The sequence below is a fragment of the Mustela nivalis genome (assembly GCF_964662115.1).
Source record: "Mustela nivalis genome assembly, chromosome: 17".
Classification (NCBI taxonomy): domain Eukaryota; kingdom Metazoa; phylum Chordata; class Mammalia; order Carnivora; family Mustelidae; genus Mustela; species Mustela nivalis.
Window position 1 is genome coordinate 23,797,583 of NC_139036.1, and position 16,936 is coordinate 23,814,518.

The window sequence follows — 16,936 nt, forward strand, 5'->3', positions numbered from 1 at the left end:
AGAAACCAGTTCCAGATCACCCAAATGTGATCTGGGCCAAGGTACTTTCTCTCTCTGGATCTTGGTTATCACATGGCCCAACTCTGGCATTCTGGGGGTGTTCATAGCCATCTAAATACTGTATTACTGTATTTCTGTATTACAGAAAAAGCCAGCAAATGATCTGAATTCCAGGAAAAAAAATGGCAAGAACATTTTTCACTTCAAACAAAAGAGGAAGAATATTCAAGGACCAGAAACTAGTATGCATTGTTCTTTTTCTTTCCTTTTGAAAGACCTGACCATTTGAATTTATTGCTGATTGATCTTGAAATAGTGAGAAATCTGGCTGCTTAGACTTTGGGTAAAGATTTTGGGCTTCTAGGTTCTGTACCTGCTTGGCACTGTAAAGAAAAAAAGTCTAATTATTTAAAATGCTCATTTAGAGGAGGTCAAATAAAATAAATTCACTTCTGGTAGATTTGACTTCGTAAAGTAGACATCGTGTGCATTATGAAGAGTCTACAATTTTTTTTTTTTTTTTTGCCCAACCACAGAATTTAATGTTTTTTTTTTTGAGTTTTGAAATGCAGATACTGTGCTGGAAGAACATTCTTCTGAAAGTTCATCTTAAAATCATTATCTAGAGTTTAGATTTCAGGGGCGCCTGTGTGGCTCAGTGGGTTAAGCATCTGCCTTGGCTCAGGTCATGATCCCAGGGTCCTGGGATCAAGCCGCGCATATCAGGCTCTCTGCTCGGCTGGAAGCCTGCTTCCCCCTCTCTCTCTGCCTGCCTCTCTGCCTACTTGCGATCTCTGTCTGTCAAATAAATAAATAAAATCTAAAAAAAAAAAAAAGAAAAAAGAAAAAGAATTTAGATTTCATTTCCCCATGAAAACAAAGTTATGAATGGTGGTCAGGTTTCCAGGCTAGCCCCACAGCTGCTTATTACCCAGTCATGATAGTTAATCATTTATACTTCCCCTCTGAAAATTATTTACATTTTCTTACTATTACCGCCTTTTATGGTCCTCCCCACATTTGGGGGACTTTATTATGAAATGAGTGTGTTTTGGGGGGCTATCCTGAGAACCTAACTATTCTCTAGGGTAAGTGGATTTTGGTAGTGCAGGAAGGAAGGAAAATGGTGCCTTGAGGGACATCTGGAATGCTCTCTGTAGTTAAAAAAGAATGTGGTGACTAGGACGTCCTGGTGCCTTCTGGCCACAACCTCCTGTCTTATTATCCACCCTGGCAAGAACTAATGAAAGAAAAACAAAAACAAAACCCTGCCAGATGGGCCAATGAAATGTTATCTATCCATACAGTGGAATAATATTTGGCAATAAAAAAGAATGAAATACTGATTAATGCTACAACATGGTTGCACCGTGAAGATGTTCTGCTAGTAGAAAGAAGCTAGCCGTGAAAGATCACATACTCTGTGATTCCATGTATGATATTTCATATGGAATATCCATAGTAGGCAAATGTACGGAGACAGAGAACAGATTATTGGTTGCTTAGGGCTGGGGAGAACGGGGAGTGCCAGGTAATAGGTATGGACAGGGTGCAACCATGTTCTGAATTTTAGTTATGGTTGTGGTTGTACATACTTGTGACTATACTAAAAAACACTGAATTGCTCACTTTCAATGGGTAATTGTGCGGCATGTAAATTGTATCTCAACAAAACTTTTTTAAAAAAGCAGAATGAAGCAAAGCGATTGAGGGGCTATTTCTCTTTCCTGTGCTTCAAAGAGAGTTTTCTCTATTCTCCTGGCTTGGGGCTAGGATGCTATTCATGTACATATGCAAGAATGTTTGTAACATGAGGATTTTTAATGTAGACAATACTTCTATATGTCTCTTACGAAGGCCATCTTTTGCCCAATATTATTCAATAAAACTACAGTCTAGTATTCATTCTCATTCATTCATTCCTACAACACATTTTTCCTAACTACCAGTTCTGTACCAGATAGCCAAGTTCACATCAAGGAGTCACGTTCCTACGAGGGAATGAGATTCTAACCAGGAGCTAGGTTCACACCAGGGAATGAGATTCTCATCAGGGAGCCAGATTCTCACCAGGAAATCAGACTCATACCAGGGAACCAGGTTCACAGTAGGGAGCTAGGTTCGCACAGCAAGCCATGTTCAGGAAAACACTTTGATGTGCTAAAACCCTTCATTAGTTATATTTTACATCCCAACCTGCATCTCACAGAATGATACCAAAATATACTGAATTACCCCTCCTCCACTTTCCCCCTTTACACATATTTGTTCTTCCACAGAAGATTTTTTTTTTTTAAGGGGAAAGAAAACAAACATCTGGACATTTGAGGTTATTAAGCAAATCAATTAGTATACTTTCTGGAAATACTTCCAGCATGGCTTCAAAGAGAGCATTTTGTGTGTCATTTAAATGTTTCCTTATGGAATATTTGGTATCAGACAGGAGAGTTCCAAGGCAAAGAAGCCTAGACAGAAATGTTCAAGACAACCACCCATAAGAGCTCTCTCTGAGATGGGGAGACAGCGTTCCTGAAAAGATCACACAAGGGACATGCAACACCCCAACTCTTCCTGTGGGTCTCCTCCACACCAGACACTGTGCTAGGACCAGATGGGGCTGGCGCTGTGGGTGATGGAGACCCAAGCTCTGCTTTGAAAGGTCAGAGTGTGCAGGAGAAGATAAATCAAGGGACAAAGAAGATTCTGGTTATAGACCATCTGATTTTTGCATATGATATTCTGAGGGACCCAGGTCTGGGTACTTCTCCAGGCACCTTTGTTTCATGTCTTTTCAAAGATTTTACTAATAGACCAGCTTCTGGGAAACAGAAGCTTTGTGGATTATATGAGGCTCATAGACATTGTCTCAATATGGAAAGCAACTTGAAATGCGAGCCAAGAACACAAGGTCAGGTGTTGTGCATTTAAGCTTGGCGAAATCCTATCATAAAACCAATGGGGCTGTGTCGGAACTGGCGTTCCCCCTCCACCTCATGTTAATTATTATGCTCTTGCTTTCTGGGTCCTGAATTATTCATGAGGCCAGATATAAAATATAATGATTGGTAATCTCCAGCTGTGGCACCTGAATGTTCAGATGCCGCATCTGTCTCTGGAAAATACAGACTAGGGTAAGGAACTCATGGGTCTCAGGGCCTAGGGGGGAGCAGGAGGTAGCAGGGAGGGAAAGAGGGGCCAGAGAAGTGAAAGAAAGGTAGAGTGAAGTTGCTCTTAGAGAAGATGGGAATGAGCTGAACAACACAGGAGAAGGGAGAGAAGGGGTAATTCAATGTATTTTGGTTCAGTTCTGTGAGATGCAGGTTGGGATATAAAATAGAGCTCATTACAGCTACAATATGGGGGACAAGAGAGTTGACACAACGAAGAGGGCGTGCTGGAGAAAGATCATATGAATGAATGAATGAATGAATGGATGGATGGATGATGAATGCATCCATGGTATAATGTCCATACCTGAAGGGAAGAGGGGAGGAAACTGGCCTTTGCTGGTGCCTCCTTGGAGTCATCGATTAAATTCTCACTGCCATCCAATGAGTCTAGGTGGATAAGGACACATACTTGTTGCGTTTAATCCCCAAGACCCTCTTATACAGCTGCTAGCATTGCTGCTTTACAGGCTGAGAGCAGGGGCCCTGGAGGGGTGTGGCTAATCATGACGACTTCAGTCATGTTATCCCATACCTACGGGCCAGATGCAGATGTGGGGGAGGGACGCGCAAAGCTTCGAGTATCAGAGGCTTTCAGGAGGGGGCTGTCCAATCCTTCCCTTGTTGGGAGGAGGAGGAGCTCTGCGGGAACCTCGCCTGCCTGCGCCCCTCAGCTAAGGTCCCACAGGGAACAGAATTGCTTCTTCTGAACCTCTCTGTCTACCACAACCTCTGCTGCCCTTTGGGGGAGCAGGCCCAGGAAAGGCGTCTCCTGAGCATGCACAGGTCAGCCTGTTTTGGAAGGCATCTTGGCACTCTCTATCAAAGCGAAACACGTGAAGCACCTTTGACTCGGCAACCCCAGGGAGATCCTCGCACAGGTACAAAACCTCCTGTGTCCTGTGGCAATGGTTGTTACAGCAAGAAATAAAAAAACGACACACGCATTCATCCACAGAGAAATGATTAAAAACAATACTCTATACAAAGAGGCAGTGGATGAAAGTCAGGCTGTGGATCCCAGCACTGATGCTTTAATTCATTAGTTAATTAATTAAATTTTATTTAACCCATTACATTCAAAATGTACAACTTTGACATGTAGTCAATATAAAACATTGCTGAGATTCCCCCCCACCCCACCCCAAATGAAGCCTTTGATTACACTTAGAGCCCATCTTGGTCCCAACCAGCCACATTTCAAGTGCTCGGTAGCCCCCCATGGCCAGTGGCTGTTTTATGGGGCAGTGAGGCTGAAGGTCTGCAGAAGCTATCAGTGTGGCAGACCTGGGCCCGGCCCTGAACTGTGGTTCTGGCTGGAGGGACTCTGCAAGATGTCAGGTGAGATGGAAATATAACCTTTCATAATCACACAACTTGAAGGAGTGCTGGGCCCTGAGTGTGCAGAGGTGACAGACAGCGGTTCCCACACAAGCTTCTTGCTGTCCTCCCACTGACATGCTCCTAGTGACTTCACCCTTTAGAGCCACCCAGACCTGGGTGCTGCCCTTGTTACCTGGGCACCGTGTAAAAGGCTGGGGAGAGTGTGTGCCTGGTGGAAATGCTCTGAAATGAGGGAGCCGTGATGGCCTCACATTACCGGAGATCTACTAAGAGCCACGGGATCAGACACCTACAAGAGGTTAAAATAGTGAATTTGGTACTATGTAAATGTCACCATAATTTTTTAAAAAAGGGGGCCAAGGAAGATGATGGGAGGAAGAAGCCCCCGAGAAGAGGGAGCTGCCGAGGGCAGAGACTCCCCGATCCCCCTGCACCCGGATGAGGCAGGTACACGTGGACGCATGTGCCCATCCACATGAGTGCGTAACACCCACGGGTGTGCGACAGCCGGAGAGCGTGCAATGGCCATGTGATAGTCACCCCATGCATGTGCATCCCACCCACATCCCAAAGAGGGGCCACACTTACTGGAAACCTCTCGCCAGGGACAGCGAGTGTGTGTCCCACAGAGGAAGCAGGATGACGGCACAGTGAAGGAGGGGGCCGAGGCCTGGGGGCGCGAGCTGGCGTTGGCCGATGTGTAAGTCTGCCCCCTGCCAGTCACAGCCTACGTCCACTAGCCTTCTCCCTGATGGAGCCTGGGTCAGGCTCCTCTGCTGGCTCCTTCCACGCCCCCTCGTGCCCCAATCACACGGAAGTGACATGCTGGTATCCCGTGAGTCTCCAGGAATGGACTCTCAGGGAGTCCCACAGACTCACGTGTGTATCCCAAGCTGAGGGTGGGGAAGAGGAGGATCCTCAGGCAGGCTCCCAAGTTGGGAAGGATCGGGGAGTCCCCTCCAGAGGGGAAGCCACTCAGGAGATGGCAGTAGTTGTGACATTTCCCTTGAACTGGGAAATACAGGAACTAGGAGAAGCTACTTAAAACCGGGAGATTTGGGCGGATCACCTCGCTTCTGTGTGGTGGAAGGAGTCGGACCCCATCCTCTGATGGGGAAGGGAAGTGGCATAATGAGGTGAAGGGGGGAACAAACGCAAAACAGAGTAACGGGGATTTATGGAAATGACAAATCGCGTTGGTGGCTTTTCCAGTGTTGATCTATCCGATCACTCGTTTGTGTGTCTCCTCAGCAAGCATGCCTGTGCCGAGAGCTGTGGAAGGGTCTGAGAACACAGACACAGGGAACGTGGCTTCTACGCTCAAGGGCCCCCTGGGGCAGTTGGGGATCAAGCCAGTAGGGAGGTATGGAGTCCAGTGTGACAAGTGCCGTGACCCACGTGTGCGCAGCCTCCACGGCGGTGCGGGAGACAGGGACTATTTCTCGCTGTGGGAGGAAGTTCTCAGGCAAGACTTTATGGAAGAGACAGTGCCCTGTGGAGCCTTAACGGGCAGGTGTGTTTGCCCGTGCAGGTGAGAGATAAGGTGCGAAGGGCATCCAGAAGAAAGGGGAAGGCAGTGACCAACACCACGGAGCTGGCAAACAGCACGGCTCATTCCAGGACCTGAAACATGGCCGGCGCGTGGGACGTGCAGGAGACAGTAAATAGACACCTCCTCATTGCCGGTCTAGCTGGGTGACCTTGCAACAAGCTGTTCTTCTGCTGAGGAAACATGTCTCCGTCCGCACAATGAAAGGATCAGATTAAATGACTCTCGTGGGGCTTCCCAGCTCCGGCTGCTCCTGTAGGCGCTGAATTCCCCATCGCCCATAGATTTCAAGAGGGAGTAGGTACCACTGGGCGGGATTCTAGCCTTGGAGAAGCATTGAGACCAGATGACCTTGGCAGTCCTTTCCAGCTCAGAGCTGCCCTGATTCTGGGACCCAGATGGGGCCTATGGGGCTGTGCCAGGCAGCCAAGGATGGCCATGTGGGACATCTGTTCCCTTCTCCACATCCCAGGTGGGACCCATGCTGGTTCATGAAAGTCTGATGTGAACACACAGGCTGGCCATGGAGTGACTCATTTTCTGGGGTAAGGCATGGGCGTACCCTCCAATTCTGCCTAATAAATTGTCAGAAGGCCCCTCAGGGCCAAGAGCTGGCAGCTGTCTGCCTGAAAGTGATGGCAGACAACTGTGGGCTTCCGTTTCTGCTATACGAACTCAGTATTTATCAGAGCCTCTGCTGTTCTGGGCTTGGAAGTCACTCTGGTGAGACCGTTTCTCTTTGGTGGAAGCCGGTGCCCAGTGACAGGTTATAAACTATCCAGGTGAAAGGGAAGGTGACACCGAGCCCTTCCCACCGGGGTAGAGGACAAGGGGAAACATCTACTGTCCCTTTCATCTTGTGGCTGATGGTATGAGGACACCGAGTGGAGGTGTAGACTTAGGGGATGAGGTGATCTGGGGGAAGCCACATGTCCCCCAGCGTCTGTTTTCTCTGCTGTACAATGGGGCTAATCATGTCCACATGTACCAAGTAAAGTCATGGGAGTGGGGTGCTATGCAAGCTGTCACACGTTGGGGTTAGTGGTAAGATCCCCACTTCTAGGTGATGCGGTGATGAAAATCTGCCCGAAAAAGAAGGAAGTGGTTTGGATATATGAGTATATATAGAGCATGTATTATATGAAGCTATAGGAATTACAGAATATATTTTAAAAAGTATTGATCTGTGAATCTATTTAAGCAGGAATCTATTTCTTGCTTAAATCACAGAAGAGCTATAAGCTAGGCTCTGTGCTAAGTCACCCACTGCTCGTGTAGCCTCGTTGGCAGATGGCTTTCTTCCCATGCTCTGGGAAGTCGCGGGGCCACAGAAACTGGTCTGGGGAAAAACCCAGCAGGTGGCTCAGGCTATTTCCCTCCAAGGCCAGCAGTGCTCCTCCCACAGATGGTCATAGCCATGGAAGCCACAGATCCCCTGACAAAAGCTTTGGAGTCAGGCAAGCCTGGGGACCTATTCCAGGCTTGCCATGTGACTTGAGCCATTGCCCTGCCCTAGCCACCCTTCCTTCATCGGTAAAACGGGAAGTAATGTTGCCATTATTAGCATCTAGCCCAGTGCCTGGCCCAGAACGGACTCTCCATGAAAGCGGTAATAGTACCCGTTCAAGAGTAAAACATTTCACACACGGGGAATGCCTTGGATGTTGCTCATCGAGATAGGACAGAGAACATTAAGCACATGGACCTGGGGACTCTCCCTCATTTCCTACGTAGGGAATGCATTTCCTGATAGTTAATACCAATGAACTATTCATCCAACGCCTGCTATGAGCTCATTCTTGTGCAGGTGCACTAGGGGAGAGAAACAGAAGATGCACTTCTGTTCAACAAGGGGGAGAATCAAAGAACCACCCAGACAGGGCTTTCTGCTCCTTTGGGAGCTGGGCATCCTGGTGGAGGAAAAGCCGGGCAGGGGAGTCAGCTTGTGGCCAAAGGCTGATCTGGTTGTTAACCGTGCTGCTCAGCCCAAGGGGAGAAAAAAGCCACCGGGTGCTTTCTTGGTATTGGACATGACATGATCACACTCATCTTCCCTGCTTTCAAAAGAAAACATACCCTTATACTGCTCAGTCCTAGCCCTAATATCTGTGGGACTTAGCACTTTCTGGGGATGGAATTCCAGGCACTGGACACCTGGAGTGTAGTCTGAGGAGAGGGAGGTGGATGGCTGGCTGGGGGGCCAAAATGGGCTCTCCAACATGAAGCCTGGACCTGAGGGAGTCCTGCTGCCTTTAGCTTGAGCCAGCCCTGTCTCATGTCCTGTCCTGCGGATGCTAGTGGGAGACCCATCCCAGATAGGATGGCCCGCCACCGTGGTCCCAAAACCGCGATCTTAGCCTCGGATACTGACCGATGCCTGTCAGATACAGGCCTGACAGGTCCCTTTAGGAGCTGTGATCGGGGACCTGGAATGCCTCCCCACACCCCCTTATTTCTCTGTCCCAGAAACCCTCCCTCCCAGCCTGCCTCTCTGGTTAGGATCCCATCTTGCCTCAGAATTTCTCGGCAGTGAGTCTCCTGCTTTCCTGGCATCTCAGCAAATCCCCGACAACGTCTGCAGAAAACCCAGCAGATGAGCAACGGGAGGGAGAAAAGCGGAGGCTACTGAGTAGGAGTGGGGACACTTGGGTGCGACCCAGCTTTGTCACTAATCATTTTTTTTTATTGCAGTGAAATATTCATAACAAAAATTTTAAGCATTTTAACATTTTAAAGTGTATAATTCAGCACCACTTATCTCTTCTGTGGAAAAACCAAGTGCCCTCTACTGCATCAGCCCTCCATTCGTCGTCACTCATCCCTTTCCTTTTCATTCTACGAATTCTTATTATCTGGGACATTTCCAGAACCATGCTAGTACTTGATCAGTTTGGCTAACACACTCCTAAAATAAAGTTGAAAATCCTCAAGCCTTTTTTTTTAGCAGCATCTAAGTCCAACTTATTTTATATTTGCGCTTTAAATATATCTTCACTACAACCTCGGGCTGTGAATTTTGCTCAATGGATTTATTTAAGATGTCTGTTCTACAACCTGGAGGGGAGGAAAAGTTGTCCTCGAGCCCCTTGGGGTCCCCAACTGGGTCTGATAATTAAAATGACCCAAGACAGAGCAACAGGAGGAAGGCACACAAGTTCTACTGAATGCTTATATGTAGGTAGGATCCTTTGCAAGAGAATAAAGATCAGAAAAACCGACCAGAAGTGAAGCCTTTAGATCTTTTAGACAAAGACACAGTAAATGTGTGAAGAATGGACAAGACAGAAGGGTTTGGGGCTGGGTAGTAAATGGTGAGGAATGGGGATTAGTTGACAAGGTTGGTTCGTCCCGCCTTCCCATCCCCCAAATCCCGGTGTCTGCTGTGAAGAATGCCTTCCTTCCTCCTGGAACGGGGAAGGCAACTTGCCCCTGGGGGTTTTATGACCTGTGTTAGGGGAGAAGGGCAAGGAATAGTGAGGGGGAGGGTGGGAGGAGCAGAGCCTGTGACACAGACTTCTAATTTTTTTTTCTTTTAGTTTTATTATTGAGGCATAGTGGACACCCAATGGTGTGTTAGTTTCATGGGCAAGTGTATCCATTCCGCTCCCCACGTAAGTGCTTTCCCATCTGGCACCACACAATGTTACTACTATTATGGTATTACTGACTATATCCCCCAGGCGGTACTTACTTTCTTTCTTTCTTTCTTTCTTTCTTTCTTTCTTTCTTTCTTTCTTTCTTTCTTTCAATATTTTATTTATTTATTTGACAGATAGAGATCACAAGTAGGCAGAGAGGCAGGCAGAGAGAGAGAGAGAGGAGGAAGCAGGCTCCCCGCTGAGCAGAGAGCCTGATGACCCAGAGGCTTTAACCCACTGAGCCACCCAGGCGCCCCAAGGGCTGTACTTTCCACGTCTGCAACTTACTTATTTCCTAACTGGAAGTTTGAACTCTTAAGCCCTCTTGCCCATCCCACCCCCACTTTCCCCCAGGCAACCGCCAATTTGTTCTCTGTATTTAAGAGTCTGTTGATTTGTGTGCATGTTTGTTTAATAGTTTTGTTTTTTAGATTCCAGGGGTAAGTGATGTCCTTAGTATAATACCCTTGAGGTCCATGCAACCCCCCTCTTGCTTTGTCCTCAAGGGGGCTTCTCTATGGAGCCGAGCATTTTTGAAATGACCCTTTGATTGCACGGGGAGATCAGTGTCCCTCGGGATGATGCCAACTAGCGGCTGGGACGGGGCAGGTGGGTCACAAAGGCACAGCTGGGAAGGGTTATCCTGGCCGACCCCATGCACTGTTCCAGGCACAGGACCGCATGAAAGCTGAGGATCTGGAGAGCGAGCTTGGAGCACGTTCTGTGCCTGTGCACCTCGGGGGAAGCCTTCCTAAACCAGTACCCCTGGCAGTCTGGGTCACCCACTTTGAAGACAGCTGCACTAGATGATTCTCAATCTCCTTACATTCTAGGATCCACATCTTGGACCAACGCACATGCTGAGGCTCTGTCTAAACCCCACACCCTCCTTTTCCCAGCCCCTGCACATCTGGGATGCTCCAGCAGCCCCTGAGCAGAGAGAGGCCCTCGCACCATTTCCCCAGGAGGGTGGCTAATGAGGCCACCCCAAATATGATGGCAGGAGCTCGGGACATGTGACCCCAAGATGTCTCACGTTGTCTGTACTTGAACTGTAGGCCCAGTAAGCACCTGAAAAACGGCAACACCGGGAGAAGTTTTCTCTCGAAAAGAAACTCAATTATCACAGATGCCCTCCCGGGAGTTTAAAAGCCAGGGAAGTCAGACTCTTGTTCCAGGAGAGGGAACTGGAGGTTGACCCCACACCCAGACAAACTGCGTCACAAACGATCCCAGACTTCCACCTCTTCTCCCAAGGGCCTGTTCCTGTTTCCTGAAGCAAATTCATTCTCCCCTAAGAGGCCACACCCTGTCCCCTTTCCCTAGGAAGGTGGTGTTCATGCCTGAACTCTAAAGCGATCTCTCTGAGTCCCTCTCCTTTCCCAGGCTGACTTCCATGGACAGCAGGAGGTCTACACGGGAAGAAACTCCTCTGTGTTCCTCTTGTTCATCTGCCTGTTGGGACAGGGCTCTCGGCTAAGAACACAAAAAGGTTGAGGGGAAAGTCTTCTGCCTCCCTTATGGACATTTTCTTCTGTTTTTCTCCAATATTTTATTTATTTATTTATTTATTTGAGGGAGAGAGAGAATGAAAGAGAGAGAGAGAGAGAGTCTGTATGCTCGGGAGGGGGTCAGAGGAAGAGAATTTCAAGCAGACTCTGTGTTGAGCATGGAGCCCGATGATGGGCTTGATCTCCCAACCCTGAGATCATGACCTAAGGCGAAACCAAGAGTCTGATGCCCAGCCGACTGAGCCACCCAGGATCCCCTCCCCCTTACAGAGATGTTCGTGATATAGATAGCTCACATCCTATGCCGTTATGGGTCACATTCCCCACCTATCCCCCACCCCCATGCTGAGTTGAAAGGGACCACGAGACCCAATTCATCCACACCTAAGCTCTTTCCAGAATCTCAAAACTGAAATGACACTTCCGGTCACTGAATTGGAAACTAAAACACAAACACACACACACACACACGTTCACACCCACGGAAGCTCAGGACTCTGGAACTCCAGCCGGACCACTCGTCCCCTTGGGAGGAACGCTGTTGGCAAACCCGCTCATCTTTCCTGCACGCCATCGGCTGGGATAGATGTGGACCGCACACACACCGGGGAGGCCAACTTTGTTTTGGACAACAACTAAGTAGAAGATCTGGAAGCTCAAATCCCAACTTTTTATGACTGGAGGAGCTCATTCTTTAAAAAAGAACCCCTCACGCCACTGGAAAGAGGCATGCACGCACACACACACACACACACACACACACACACATGAACTTGTATTTTACTTTATTTTTATTTTTTTTTTTGTAAAGCAGATTGTGAAGAGACACCCCCAGTACATATGCTCACCAAGCTTGGGCTTCTGTGCTCCCAGTTTCCTTGAAGCGGGGTAGCCCTGCCAAGCCCTGGATACTATACTGTAAAGAGGAAAGTAGGTCATGGCCACCGGCTGGCAGTTCTCGGCGTAAATCAGTTGCGGTGGGGGGGGGGGGGTGCGACACAGCAGGGGGGAGGACCTGTCACCCGCAAGGAAGCAGGCACATGGACACCCTCATGGCCACTTCGCCTCCTTCTCTGAGGCTGAAGCCGAACCCACGTTCCTAGGAGAATGCGTTTTATTACAATCACCAAGGTGCCCAGGGGTGATTTTCTTCGTCTTTGAAGTTAGCAGCTTTTTAAAGGGAAGGCAAAGTTCATACAAGCCTGTGGACCTGTTCTACAACTCCGCCATCCATCTTTTATGAAGCTGGGGCAGGCCGAGCGCCTCCCTGCAATTTCCTGAAAACGGGGGACAGAGGAGCCGCCAGCTCTTTCTGGGATTCTCGGTGCCTCAGGGAAGACCGTGATTTGCTCTCGTGGCCGGGCCCCTGCGGCGTGCAGCCTGGCTGGAGGGAGGCCACGGTGGTTTGCTGAGCTGGGGCACGGGGTCCTGTGGCAGGGGCCCGGAAGGATCATCTTTGATGCTATTCATGGTCCTGAGTTCCTCCCCTGAGATCGGGCTGAGGCCAGACACAAAGCTAGGACCACATCCTTCCCAGCCGCCTTCACTCCCTTTCTCCGGAGGGCATGTGACTCTGGTCCCATTCACTCTTCTCTCTAGTGCTGTCCTTTGTTCTTGGGCAGGTCACAGCTGAACCCTGGAGCATCAGCTGTGAAACAGTCATAGCCACACAGGCAGGCAACCATGGCTCCCCCAGATCTGTGCTCCTTCCTAGGAAGAGCCACAGACACGGGCTGTGCCAAACTGGCCCGGCGCTTCAGCCCCTTCCTCCGTCCAGGGTCCTGCGCTCCGTCTTCCCACGTGGCTTCCCCGTGGGGCCTTCTTGTGCCACTTCCCAGGCTGAAGTGAGGGGTTCCCTGTTGCTGGCAGATTTGGAGCAGAGCCAGGATAGAGCTGGGCAGGGATGAGTCAGACATGGGATGGGTGGGGACTGGCCCCTTTGAGCCCTACTCTATTTCCAACTCAGATCAATGAATTGGAATGAGTCAGAGTAGGTGTACAAGTTCTCCAAATATCTATAGTAATGGAAAGAGTGGCTTGGGGGCTTGGAAAGCCAGCAGGTGACCCTCGATCTGCTTCCTGGGGGCACGGGTTTCATCTGAGCATTTTCGCTTCTTCGGCTGGTCCCTCTGCGGAGCTCTGCCAGGGCAAGGAACCAGCCGTGTGTGTGTGCCTGGCCTCAGTCCATCAGCAGCCAGGATGCCCCAGCTCCTCCTCCTCGGTGCCAGGCGGACGGGACTTTTGTCCCAGGACGAATCAGACCCCAAGTCTCGCCCAGACCTGATTTAGACAATGCCGACAATGAGATGTGGAACTTTTTGCCCTGACAAGATTGAGAGGAGGTTTCGGACTTCGCGGCAATGCTGGCATGGGGAGCCATGTTTTGGGGAGACAGTGGGATGGGGTGAATGCATGTTTCCTGTGGGGAGGATGTGAAAATCGGGGGAGGAGCAGAGAGTGGACTGTGGTGGGTTGACTAGGGTCCCCTCAAAATTCACGGCCACCCAGAACCTCAGCCTGCAACCATATTTGGGAATAGGGTCATTGAAGATGTCATTAGTTGAGGACTCAGGCGGGGCCCCAGATCCAATGATGGTGTCTTTATGAGGGAAAAGGGAGGGTGACGGGACAGAGACGAGATGTGTGGGAAGATGCAGAGGAGACTGGAGTTGTGTTTCCAGGACAAGCCAAGGAGCACCTAGCCCACAAGAGGCTGGAGGAGGCTCAGGAAGAAGCCCCAGCTCAGCCTTCTAGGGGAGCGCCATCTTGCCAACACCTCGATTTTGGACTTCTGGTGCCAAAATGTGAAAGAATAAATTTCTATTGCTTGCAGCCACACGGTTTGTGATGATGTGTTAGAGCAGCCCTAGGAAACGAAGAGAAAGCCTGGGACGGGGCACGGAGAATTCACAACCATGCCAAAGACTGCGCCACTGGGAGGTCTGTCATCTGCCTCCACTGGGAGGCAGCAGAGAACCCACAGGGCCAACGGGAGTTACTGGTGGCTTCCAAAAAACAAATGCCAGTTGGTGGCTAGAGCAGAGGGGGCCATGCTAGGAAAAGCAAAGGCCAGCTAGGGCCAGGCCTGGGGTTGTACCCAGCTTGGGCCGCTGCAGGGCTCTGTGTGGGAAGGCACAACGGGAAAGTGCTGGGCTCTGGAACCAGGTAGATTGGACATTGCCACTTAGTCAGTGTCAGACCTTGAGCCACTGCCTTGATTGCTCGGGGCTTTGGTGTTCATATCCGTCAGATAAATGCAATTGTGTGTCAAGAACCTCTCGGCGTTATCTCTTGGAATCCCCATCAGAGCCGTGGGAGTTGTTACAATCTCCTCTTACTAAGGAGGAAAGTGGGGCATGCCAAGGGGAGTCATTAGGATTCGGACTCAGTAGACCGGTAGGTCTCTCCGGAGCCAGACTATAATAAAGACGGCTGGAGTCTTCACGGTCACGGGTTTTGTTTTTGTTTTGCAGAAAGCTCCATTCTCTACCTGAGCCCATTGCCACCAGGGCCTGAAGTCATGTACTGGCTGGTTCAGGCATGAAGGCTGCTGCAGGTGAAATCCAAGAGATGGCGGTCGGGGAACCTTGTGGCCGCCTCCCGTGGGCGCTGCAGGGCTTTGGGCTCTGAGGCTGTTCCTTCGGCTCATTCATCCTGAGGGAGGAGGAGGCGCCGGGGACTCTGCCAGGAGGCCCAAGGCAATGCCGAGGTTTGGCTGCAGGGAGCTCCCTCCTCGCTGGCCTCCCCGCTTCCTCCCTCTAGGCTATTTTTGACACTAGAGTGATGAAACATAACTTACTATCGCTCTGCTCGAAACTTGCTGTCTTTTTCCCGTTTCGCTCCTAGTAAAGCCGTGTGCTTTCAGCGGCGGCCTGCCACTTCTATGAAATCTGGTCTTACCTCTTTTTCCGGCCCTCATGCTCACTCCCCTGCAGCTGCACTGCCCTCCTGGTGCTTGCTGAACATACCAGACCCACTCGTACCTCAGGGCTTTTGCATTTGCTGTTCCTGCTGCCTGCTATTCTTCCCCTACATATCTACAAGGTATACCAATTCCCCCTTTTTAAGTCTTGGTTCAAACATGAGGCTTTTCTGAACACCCTAATTAAAATTGTGACACCTGGCCCAGCAGGGGCTTTAGTTTTCTCCATGCACTGATCCCACCTGACTTACCATATATTTCTTTTATGTATTTGTTTATTCCTTCTAACCGTTACAGCCTGAATGAAACCCCGCAGGGAGGGATATTTCTCTGTTTGGCTCACTACTGTTCAGTCTAGTGCCTAGAACCCTGGCCCATAATAAGTGTTCAATAAATATTTGTCAAATGAATGAACAAACCATGTTAAAATGGTAGAATATTATTGTGTCGGTCACAGCACATAGTGGGCACTCAGTTAAGATTACTACCCTGACCCCCTCAACAACAATGATTATAAATTGCAAAGAGTTTGCTGAGACCTGGAGATATAGCTGTGGAGACATTTGCAAACCACCATAAATTCGATTATCAGACAGTGTTTGGTATGTACCTGTAGCCAGCATTCTGCTTGCTCCCTCCATAAAGCACTTCTGTCTCTGGCCTCTAGGTCTTTGCATGTGCTGTTCTTCCATGTCCCTTCCTCCAGGAAGCCCACTCTGACTTCCAGACTAGTGGGGGTCTTCCTCATTGGTTCTCCCAGCCCAGTACTTCCTACACTGCTCCAGATTAGCCTATCAATTTGCCTGTCTGTCCTCCTAGACTATAGGGTCTAGGACCAGATCTAGACCCAGCACACAGTAAGTACTCAATAAGGCTTTCTGGACAAATTTCTAACGCAGACGCTGCAACACCTTCCTTCCACATGGGCACACACTTAAATGATCGATCTGGATGCTCTGGGCCTGCGGGTGGTGATCTCATCTCTGCCCTGACTTGGGGCCTGCAGAGCGAAAGATGTCCCAAATTGTCTTGATAGAACCCAGACGATGATCCAGAAAGCACTGCCTTCTCTACATCTTTCCCAAGATAGAGACCTCAGGCCAGTGCTGCTTTGCACAGCAGCCAGGGGTGGGAGGGGCTGCAGACCTCCCCCTGGGGCCCAGCTCGTCACTGGCAGTCCTCCTCCATTCCCCAGATCTCCCACCCCAGTGACCGCTCTTTGTTGAGGCTGGAAAGAGAAAAGCCTCCCCCGGTCAGCGCCTGCCAGGGCAGCGGGAGATGCGTGGGTGCTAGGCAACTGGTCAGGAAACAGACACCGGCCTCACGGCTGGGCCTCACTCACCAAGCACTGTGCAGCTCAGGCCTGGACTTCTCTGTCTGAAGAGAGTCTCCATTGACTTAGACGCTCCAGAATCAGTGTTCTGGGGCCATGGAATCAGGGACCACGGGCGGCAACCAGAGCCGGTCAGGCCACAGCCCGAGGGGAGCAGGGAAGGGCGACAGTGCTGGAAGAAGGCAGCGTGGGTCCCCCGCCTGCCACTCCTGGTGGCTCCTTGTTCCGCTGGTTGTCCTCACTCCTCTACCTTCAAGCGTCCCCCGCACCCCCTCCATAAATTAATATGTCCTAGGCCGTGTTCTTTGTTCTCTCCATGACTGGCCCTCTCTCCAGAAAAAAAAAAAGAAAAAAAAAGAAACCCGGACTTTGGCATAACAGGATCTGGGGTTACTGTGACCCTCCGGGAGTTACCAGCTCTGCATTCCTAACGAGGGATAAGCATGGACATTCTTTGCTTGTCACCCCAACC

At 49.8% G+C, this 16,936-nt stretch overlaps 1 protein-coding gene across 1 annotated transcript in view; it reads right to left on the reverse strand.

Annotated features, from left to right (window-relative positions):
• Positions 1-16,936, reverse strand: part of ASIC2 (acid sensing ion channel subunit 2) — a 251,841-nt gene that overhangs the window by 184,562 nt on the left and 50,343 nt on the right. The window lies entirely within an intron of this gene.